Here is an 11,253-nt window from a genome sequence, read left to right as displayed (position 1 = left end):
GCGTGTATGTATAGAAGATAACTATGACTACCTGCACAAGGCTTGATTTAAACAGAATCCCAGAGAAATAAAAAAGGATTATGTCCACATTTAAAACTACTGTTTTTGATATCAACAACATGATATATTAACCACCAGTTGCTTGAAATCTTAAATTCAATGATAGCGCGCCCCAATGTCTGCCTGTGCTGCTGATAAGGAATTCTGCAAACAACGTAGGTCCTGTTGATCAGCAAAATTTAAACGATAATAGGATCTTCAATTCATTAGTAAAGCTGATACAGACATCGAAACGGTATTAGTGACGAGGTGGTTTAAAAAAAACGCACTTATCAAAGAAATCTGGCCTTTACCAAAGAAAATCTGTAGACAACATTCCTTGGTAGTAATAATAATAGTCTGCCATTGTGACTGCAATAGTAGTTAGTTTTCTGCCATAGTGCCTGCAATAATAGCGCGCCAAAGAAAATCTGGCCTTTACCAAAGAAAATCTGTAGACAACATTCCTTGGTAGTAATAATAATAGTCTGCCATATTGCCTGCAATAATAGTGAGTTTTCTGCCATAGTGCCTGCAATAATAGTGAGTTTTCTGCCATAGTGCCTGCAATAATAGTGAGTATTGTTAACATAGTTCCAACTGATTCTAACCTTATCTTAAAAAATTTAACAAAACTTTCCAAAGTACAGAAAATAAACATAATAAGCAATGAAAAATCTGGAGTCATATGGTAGTATTCTACATTGTTTGCAGAGGCCTGTTACAGGACAATGACATCAGAAGAAACTCATAGCTTCTGCCATTGTTCCTGCAATGATAGTTAGTTGATGATAAACTATATTGTTAGTTCTGCGATCAGAAGAAGCTCACTGGCATTACAATAATAGATTCTGCCATTGATCCTGCAATAATAGTTAGTTGATGATGAATAAAATAGTTCTAACGGATTCTAAAGAATTTTCCAACTTAGAGAAAATAAACATAAGCAGTTGTGAACCATGACTGATGCAGTAGAATTTCTGCATTGTTTGCAGAGGACTGTCACAGAATATTTATACAGTTTACGTTGGAATTAAGAATCTTTACGCGAGAATGAACTCGCTACAATTAAGTTGATATTAGAACACATTCATATAGCTTACCGGATAATAAAAAACAAGTTCAAATAAAAACTAAGTCTCTGCAATATCTTTTCACTCCAAGACAAATCATTTAAAAATAGAACGAACATCTATTTTTCCAACTTATTAAGAATAAACATTTAAAAACTGAGGTGCATTCCCTCACACTTCTATTTAAGAATAAACTTAATAAAGAAAAATATTTTCAAAAAACTGAGGTGCATTCCTCACACCTCTATTTAGCAAATATTATTTGAAAATAAAATAAATCACAAGATACAATAGACTTATCATGCTCTTCGTGGAAAAATATTTAGGAAAAACATGAAAAAATCACCCTCATAGGATGAGAAACATAACAACAACAAGATTGTGTTCACATTCTCTACAATGCTAGACCCTTTCCCTTCTTTCTGTCCTCCGCGGCTGAGGTCAAACTGTCGAGCTCTTGTGAGGCGGACTTGATTGCATGGAGAATCATCTTCTTCACCTCTAACTTGTCTTCTTTCGCCCTGTGATTCTTGGGCAGCAAGCGGAACTCTTCAGTCAACTGAATACATTGCTCTAAATTTTCAGGCGATACAAAATCCATGGCAACTTTAATACATGACTTGAGGTTCCGAACTTGATGAGGACACCCAGCTGGAATGAAGACTGCCTCGTAAAGATTTTGTTCGAATGTCCATGCCTCTACTCCATATTCTTCTTTCAGTTTCCCCTTATGATACTCATTCAGGTAAATAGTCTGATCATGAATTGGATGAGTAACCTGTGTAAGATGCTTATTTTCAAGGTGCCTGAATTCCCCCTTGTGTTTCACCAAATAATCTTGTAACTTGGGTATATCCTCTCTCCGAAAAATATCCCAAAGAGCACCTCCAAATTTAGAGTCTTTGTTTTCAATCCTCCCTGAACTCTCTGGCAGCCCATCACTTATTCTGTATTTTTCTCTCAATTTATCTATCGCTTTTTGTTTGGAATCTGTGAATTTGACTTCGGCTGTATGCGTTATAATATTGACAGCATCGGCCACATCCAAGTGCAGCTTAGTGACTGAATCCCTTCTTCTAATATGCTCTTCCTTGGTGCCATAGGCTATGTAAGTTTTGGGACCCAAATCAGGTTTCAAGGAGTGCTTTGGAAGCTTTGTGGCAAGATTTAGAATCCCAGATTTAGGATGGGTGTACTCCTTGAAAGGTAAGGCGCTAATAAATTCAGCACAATGTCTTGGTAGACGCTCTTCCCCAAGCTCACCGCAGCAAGAAAGACAAAGATCATACTCACAATCATCATAGCTTCTGTGGAAACTTATCATAGATGTGTGGCAGTTGTCACAAAAATGACGATCATCTAGCTTCACATTAGACACTCGAATCTCCAGGTCTTCTGTAGGTTTTTTCGGAATTTTGGCCCCCCCCTCCAGTTCTCGCATTTTCTCACCATGAATTCTGGTGACCAAATGTTCATTCCATGGTCACTAGGAGAAGAATGCGGAGCTCTGAATATGGCGAGTTTACCATGGATGGATATGGTGGCAGGTGTATTTTTGGGGCACGTGTATTTTCTCCTGCCCTACTACACCATAGGTGACCGAAACTTTGGGTAAAATTAACTAAGTGCAATCGAAAATCTGAGAGAATTAAACTTTGGGTAAAAGTAACACAGGCAATTGCAGAGTTTGGATAAAATCAACAAACTGAATGTAAAAAGAATAAATCTGCAATAAAAAACTTGGAAAAATTAATTAAATAATTTGAATGATCAGTTTTTCTTAAAACTTTGGCTAAAGCACTAAATAGCATTTGATATTTAAAAAGTCAAACAAAATTAATTCAAATTGAATGCGATATCGATCCCTATATACTTGCCGCAATTAGTTAAATAATTTGAATGATCAGTTTTTGCTTAAAACTTTGGTTAAAGCATTAAATAACATTTGATATTTAAAAAGTCAAACAAAATTAATTCAAATTCAACGCTATATTGATCGCTATATACCCGCTAATATCGGCAGGTATAATAAGGTTAAATTTCTCATATATTTTGCCTATCTCACTGGCTGGTAGATATCGAATTAGGGGCCTCGGTGGGCTGCTACTGCTGGGTTTCACCATATCCATGATATGCTTCACGTGTAAACTGAGTTAATTTCCTTTTGTTATCGCTTCAATCCACTCGTGTGCAACGCGAACTTATTATAAAAAGAAAGATTAAACAACTAACATTCAATCGAAAAATACAAATTAACATAATAATGATAATTCAATAGTATTTCTTACAAGTAGATGATTTTTTTGTTTTTTTTTTTAAAGTTCGTTTGGGTAATTCAACATAATAATGATAATTCAATAGTATTTCTTACAAGGAGATGATATTTTTTTTATTTTTTTTAAAGTTTGTTTGGGTAATTTAATTGGTAATGGCAGTTGATATAAAGTCTTATCAAATTAGAAATCTCGAATTCAAATTTTATACTATCCCTGATAGAAGTGAGAAATTTAAACATAATGAAAATGTAATGCTAGCAAATTCAAAAAAAACAAGGGAGGTTGCATCGCAGCTAGTCCCTGCCTTTTGCTGGGAGAGCCCTAAGTATCGGACAACTCAGCCATATAATAAACGACAAAGGCAATCAGCGAAAGCCAGATTAGCACTTCCCCTGCAAAGTCAACAAAAAACTAGAAACAGAACAAGGCTGCAACCAACATAGGGCCATACAAAGTAAATGCAACCTAATAAAACCAAATACCTTGCAATGTAAATGTAATGCCACCTAGTTGCGGCCTTCAAGACCAGCATGGCTTGTAGAATGAAAGTTAAACAAGAGATACTCTGCAAAAAACACCATTGCAGCAATGATCTCTAGCACTCCATGTGGGAGAGGCAAGTACCTGTTACAAAGCACAACACAAGAAAATCAAGTCTTCACAAAATTTAGCAAAATGACTAAATTTTCGAGCTCTGTTCCCTCAATTTATTTCTAAAAATCGATAATCTGAATCATGCTTCATGGTTCAAATGTGCATTTTTCATTCTTCAAATGTTCAATGAACACTGAAATTCTTAATCAAACAGTGCATTGCATTGTCATTTGTGGACACTAGTCCGTTAATGAAACTAGTTCTTTTTGGTCGGCATCCGCTAGCAAAAGTGCCCCCAAACCGCTTATTCCTACTATACTATAGTGCAAAAATAGAAACTCCGAGGGTCAACAATTGTTTTCAGCCAGCCAGCAGCTCTACATTCCTCATCAGCTAGACAGCGAGGCAATCCACCAACCATTGTAAACCGGCCAGCCATACACTTATAATAAACAAGGCAGCCCAGCCCAGGCAACCGTCCATTATAAGTCAGTAGCCAGTCAAACATGGCAGGTCTAAAGTCCAGCTAGTAGAATAAATGCCTAGGCTTGACAGATCAGTGAGCACGCACTTTCCCCACCAGTAGGCAGGTATCTGGTCTGTCGATAAGGGACCCTCCCTGGGCAGGTGTGTTGTCCAGATGCGTAGTTTTATAAACGTAATGAAACGTAATAAAGCATGTGTTGGGTTGGCTTGGCTTTGTGATGCATCACAATAAATCAAAACTGATTATATCTCTCTTTCGTTCATCTTGGATGGGTGATGGCTGTGGATACTCGTAAGTAATAAGAACCAATATTGTTTTCTGGCTCAGAGTAAAGGCATATCAAAAAGGCAGTAAATAGGAAGTATAAACACAACCCGTTCTTTATTGACATTCTTTTTTAATATACTCTACAAGACTTTGCATAGTGGCAAATATATGTAAAGTATCAAAGATTTCATCTATGTCGAGGAGTGTGTTAATAAAGTTAAAAAAAAACCCAAGTGGAACCCAAACAGATCGAATAATATATTTAAACTCAACCTTAAGAAAAGCACTTGTTAATAGGAGTTTGCATGCATTTCACGTGTCAGTAGCAGTGCATGCATTTTCCACTAGGCCAGAGTAACCGCAATTACGTGTTATTGCGCTCGAATCCCTTGAGTCCACATTCCGGTAAGCAGGATAGGATCCGGAGGCATAGGAGTTGAATTAAGATCAAATGCTAGCGAGCACGAATCCTTTGCTTGTTTAGTAGGTTGAGGCCAATACCTGCAATCAAGTCATACTCAACTGCAAGAAAGTAATAATCACCAGCAATCAAGTAAGCATCAACTGCTTTACCGAACCATACACTTATAATAAACAAGGCAGCCCAGCCCAGGCAACCGTCCATTATAAGCTAACAGCCAGTTAAACATGGCAGGTCTAAAGTCCAGCCAGTAGAATAAGTGCCTAGGCTTGACAGATCGGTGAACACACACTTTCCCCACCAGTAGGCCGGTATCTGGTCTGTCGGTAAGGGACCCTCTCTGGGTAGGTGTGTTGTCCAGATGCGTAGTTTTATAAACGTAATGAAACGTAATAAAGCACGTGTTGGGCTGGCTTGGCTCTGTGATGCATCACAATAAATCAAAAATGATGTTATCTCTCTTTCGTTCATCTTGGATGGGTGATGGCTGTGGATACTCGTAAGTAATAAGAATCAATATTGTTTTCTGGCTCAGAGTAAAGGCATATCAAAAAGGCAGTAAATAGGAAGTATAAACACAACCCATTCTTTATTGACATTCTTTTTTAATATACTTTACAAGACTTTTCATAGTGGCAAATATATGTAAAGTATCAAAGATTTCATGTATGTCGAGGAGTGTGTTAATAAAGTTAAAAAAAAAAAGTGGAACCCAAATAGATCGAATAATATATTTAAACTCAACCTTAAGAAAAGCACTTGTTAGTAGGAGTTTGCATGCATTTCACATGTCAGTAGCAGTGCATGCATTTCCCACTAGGCTAGAGTAACCACAATTACGTGTTATTGCGCTCGAATCCCTTGAGTCTGCATTCCGATAAGCAGGATAGGATCCGGAGGCATAGGAGTTGAATTAAGATCAAATGCTAGCGAGCATGAACCCTTTGTTTGTTTAGTAGGTTGAGGCCAATACCCGCAATCAAGTCATACACAACTACAAGAAAGTAATAATCACCAGCAATCAAGTAAGTATCAACTGCTTTACCGAGTTCAAGAAGAACAGTTCCTTGAGCAGATGTGATTGCAAATCTTCTTCATTCATCTTCTTGGTCTACTGAATGAATTGATCCCTGTTGTTCGAGCGCATGCTATTCTTTTGCAGTTTCCGCTCGAGTGACGTCTTCCGCTCTAAGGGTAGCTACTACCACTGTGTAAATATCAATTCCTGCTGCTGTTATGAGTCTCGTCTTCATGGAGTTCCCGGATGATAAGGAAGAAAGATGGCTTGGATTTACAGATAGGGGCTTTCTCCAGCCTACCCATGTGTAAAGAAAAGCTGTTGTTGGTTCTTCTTCCTAGTCTGGTTCCTACTAGTGCAGGGCCCACGGGGCAATGTCGTTAGACATAGAGATCTATCCTACATATAAGGAGTCACCGATTCTGTTAGGCAGGAACTAGAAAGATCAGAAGTTGGTTCTGAGTCGGCTAGTAATCCAGAAAAGGCTGCTGAATAGAGTGTCGAAGGGACACAACCTACCGAATGTGTTCCAGAGTCCGCGGTTCCTTTCGCTAAATCTTATAAAATATGAATCTTCAGAACTATCATTGCAACGCCATGGGACCGTGGTGACATACGGATCAGAGACAGTGCAGTAGGTGGCCAAAATTTCAAAAAGTGCCAAAATTTCAAGTTAGCTCATCCTGAAGATAGATCGAGGGAAGGTATCAGACAGAGTCTACTTCTTACCACCCTGAATTTCTCGTTTCTGTGCCTTTTGGAGTATGTGCCTTCTGGAGTATGCTTGTTCCGAGTTTATCCTCTCAGCGTTCATTCCAGAAGAGCCGCCCACCGACTACCGACTGTTTCTCTTGCTCCAAGTCTGCATCCTGGGGCATATATGAAAAGGGGTAAGTTGTTATTACTCCATAAATACCTCAAATGTAACTTGCTAATACATAATACCTGATGTAACTTGCCAATACATAATACTTGTTTGTAGACAACCACCAGGTCAACCGCAGCAAAGGAAACATCAGCTCCTCATCCTCTCAACGTTCGTTTCTAGGTAGGCAGGTACACTCTGCACTTTGTTGTCCTTTGAGTGTCAAAGTTGCTACTGCTATCGATCTTAAACATGAGATTGTAGCCCTCATATTGGCAAGGTATCCTGAAATCAAGTCATCAAATTGATTAAAATATTCAACTGTGTGTCTGTGTGTGTTTATATACGTTATTAATCTACTAATTCCAATTCTATGTACCGTTTATACTCGATGTCCAACGATATGAGTTGGCTAACTTTGTCTGGGTGGCCAAGCTTCGAATACCCATGAAGGCTCATGATGAAATTAGTTCGGTCGCCTTGCCCATCATCTGTCACAACAATTTTCACTCCTTCGCTTCTGCACAGATCTTTTTTGGTACATCTTACATATAATTTTCATCAATATGAATTTGTGACACTAAAATTGAAATTCATCTATAAACTTAAGATTGAAAAATCAGGTGATGAAGGTGGATAATTATAGTAGAATTTGTAGTAGCCAGTTGTGAAATAGTTTTGATGATGATGGTTACCTTGTAGCAGGCACTGCATCCGGTTCCATTTCTGTATAACTGAGCGACAATAGCTACATCACCTCCATTCATATTTCTGCCAAAGAACCCATATCCACACGCTCCACTGGTGCAACCGCAGCAAAGGAAGCATCAACTCCTCATCTAGACAACCACTGGCACAACCATAGCAAAGGCAACAACCTCATGGTTCAGACAGTTTCAGGAAGAGGCACAGACACATACACCTACATCCACCTGTAGCACATGCACCTGTGTGCACCTGTAACGCATGCACGCAAATAAAATGTAGCTGCCTGCTACAATCACATTATCTAATACCCCATTGTTTATGAGTTACCATTTAATGCTTTCAATTAATACCAACATTAATTTACCAATTTCAGAATGCCAAGCAAATGCGAAGCAAAGATATAAAAATAGCCTATGGTTTTGCCTCCCCGCATCGGGATGAGACCAAATAAGGTAGCAAAAAAAATACACTATCAAATATGCAGTGTACTTGTAAAAACTTTGCTCATTTCTAAAAACTTTGCTCATTTATAATTTTAACCAAGTTAAATTAATGTTAAAAGGCCACAATTCGATTACTGTAGTCCTGGCCATTGCGAGATGGCATGGACTAATAAATTGTGATCACATGTTATACCATAAAAAAAAATGACTCGAATTTGGATCTCGGCACAAACCACAGTCACAAACCGCGACAAAAGTGTCGGAGAGCATTCACATTGTATTTTTACATTTCTAATTGCCTTCCGCACCGTTGCAGCTTTGTGCACGTTCATGCAAAAGGCAAACACACCGCCTCTTGCAACGTATAGTAGAGGTTTAGATCTGCATGACTGAAAAGAGAGGTCAGTTTGAATGAAAACGAATTTGGGTAGCCGTCGTGATGTTGGCCACGCGTTTGTTCGATGCGGCTCCTTCGAATTCCGTTTTACGTCACCTTCAGTCTATTGGGCACTGCATTGGTTTTACGCGGCCTTTACGGATGTCATTTCAACAGAGAAAAATGCTTCTACCTCAGCCGGGATCTCTTCTGATTTTCCCTCTTCCAACTACCTATATGTAGTAAGACCAGTTTTAGGCTGACAGCATGGCTCTTTCAATAACTCCCAAATCCAGAAGGAAGTCAGATTATATAAACAAGGCTCTGTATTGTTGTATCGATTGTTTTTTAATCACAATATTTCTTTGTGAAAATGGCAGTCTCCAAGCGAGGGAGAGACGAGTATTGGAATGGCGGGTTGGATTTGCCAGACGCGAAGCAAACTAATAGCGGAGGGCAATGATCTCATGCCACCATCTTTGCAGATTCCCGGACCATTTTTAAGTGGATTGCAGATTTGGATTGCAGATTTTTGGAATATTTTCAGAATCTGACAAACGCGGTCAATTTTTGACTGTACACATGTCCGTAAGATTCTTGAATATTTCGATAATATGCAAGCACCGGATCTCATGCCCTCTGGGAAAAAAAAAGATAGATAATATCTGCAGTCCAGAAGAGAGCGACGTAGGGATCAAGGGGGTTATAAATTCTCTGGATAACAAAATTGGGTTGAAGACCCAATCAGATCATAATATCGACTCCATCAATGAAGAGGAGGTCAGTGCTGACCAGATGGGTTCGAAAAAGCTAACAAAAATTTTGTGATTTTGCTTAAATATTTTTCAATATTACAAATAAGAAAAATAAATTATTTATATGAAAATTAATATTTTTTAATTTTTATAAGGTTTTGATTTAATATTTTATTAGATTATGATTTAGAGAATAAAATGATTGAAGTATAAAGCTATTTTATCTCCTTTTAATTATCACCTAATTTCTCTAAAAATAATATATGACCTTCGATGGTAATATGGTAGTTGTTGTTTAAATATTTTTCAATATTGCAAAAAAAATAATTTTATGAAAATTAATATTTATTAATCTTTTATAATTTTTTTGACTTAATATCTTATTAGATCATGACTTAGAGAAAAAAACGATTGAAATATAAAGATTTTTTATCTCTTTTTAATCATCACCTAATTTCTTCCAAAAATTATATGACCTGCCATGATAATATGGTAGTTGTTGCTTAATATTTTTCAATATTACAAAATAAAATAAAATAACTTGATATGAAAATTAATATTCTTTAATCTTTTATAATGTTTTGATTTAATATCTTATTAGATCATGACTTAGAGAATAAAATGATTCAAGCATAAAGGTCTTTTATCTCTCTTTAATCATCATCTAATTTCTGTAAAAGAATATATGGTATTATGGTAGTTGTATAGATTTTGTATGTAAGGGAGAGTTTACTGATTTCGACCATTGTAATTTCTTTAAAAAAATATACGGTATTATGGTAGCTATAGAGATTTTGTATATAAGGGAGGGGTCTACGATTTTTGACCATTGTAAATGTGCATAGAGGAAGGAAGATTCTATGACTATATGGGGCATAAGTCTTACTATAACATAGTAAATGTAAATCCTTGAATTAGAAAATATAAAATGAAACCATAAAATAATAATCAGAAGATGTGGAGAAAACCATAAAGGTAGGTTAACACCGTCACATACTTCTTATATAGCAAACCATTAGATAATTCTTTCTTGCTACAATAACATAACACCCAACCTTTAATATATGTATATATATATATATATTGCTGAAGAGAAGGTCACAAGAGTTAACCAAATCTACGGTGATGTAACATATACTGCAGATCTATTCAATAACTAAATTGTACACCGCAACAAGAGCCGTAGATCTACTCATGCAAAACGGAAGAAAGAGTAGAATATATATATATATATATATATATATATATATATATATATATATATAGATATATTGCTGAAGAGAAGGCCACAAGAGCTAACCAAATCTACGGTGATCTAACATATACTGCAGATCTATTCAATAACTAAATTGTACACCGCAACAAGAGCCGCAGATCTACTCATGCAAAAACAGAAGAAAGAGTAGAAAACATCTCCAATAACTAATAGCTCACAGATCTGGATTCTTCTTATGCGTATCTAGCCAAATCTACGGTGATCTCCCATAAAAGAAGCTGGCCACCGTTTGGAAGAAACCACAGCCCTAGAGCAGATCTGGAAGAAACCGCAGAGCAGATCGGGAAGAAACCGTAATAAAAAGAGAATTTATGAAAAGAAGTTGGCCACCGTTTGGAAGAAACCGCAGCTATCACACTGCAGATATATAGCTCACACCGCAGGTATATAGCCCACGCGTTTGGAAGAAACCGTAGACCTAGAGCAGATCTGGAAGAAACCGCAGAGCAGATCGGGAAGAAACCGCAATAGAAAGAGAATTTATGAAAAGAAGCTGGCCACCGTTTGGAAGAAACCGCAGATATATAGCTCACACTGCAGGTATATAGCCCACGCGTTTGGAAGAGGTATAGCTGGCCACCGTTTGGAAGAAACCGCAGACCTGGAGCAGATCTGGAAGAAACCGCAGAGCAGATCGGGACAACACATAACGATG

General features: G+C 37.4%; 1 pseudogene; it reads right to left on the bottom strand.

Moving 5' to 3' along the window:
• Nucleotides 1-1,506: 1,506 nt before the first annotated feature.
• LOC149171054 (lysine-specific demethylase JMJ26 pseudogene) lies at nt 1,507-2,553 on the bottom strand (annotated as a pseudogene).
• Between the last annotated feature and the right edge of the window lie 8,700 nt (nt 2,554-11,253).

Source organism: Pinus tabuliformis, chromosome 4_2, assembly GCF_031772625.1.
Source record: "Pinus tabuliformis cultivar Carrire ecotype Pingquan chromosome 4_2, CPIR1, whole genome shotgun sequence".
Classification (NCBI taxonomy): domain Eukaryota; kingdom Viridiplantae; phylum Streptophyta; class Pinopsida; order Pinales; family Pinaceae; genus Pinus; species Pinus tabuliformis.
The sequence above is the reverse complement of the archived record's forward strand: the minus strand, read 5'-3'. Positions and strand labels throughout refer to the sequence as shown.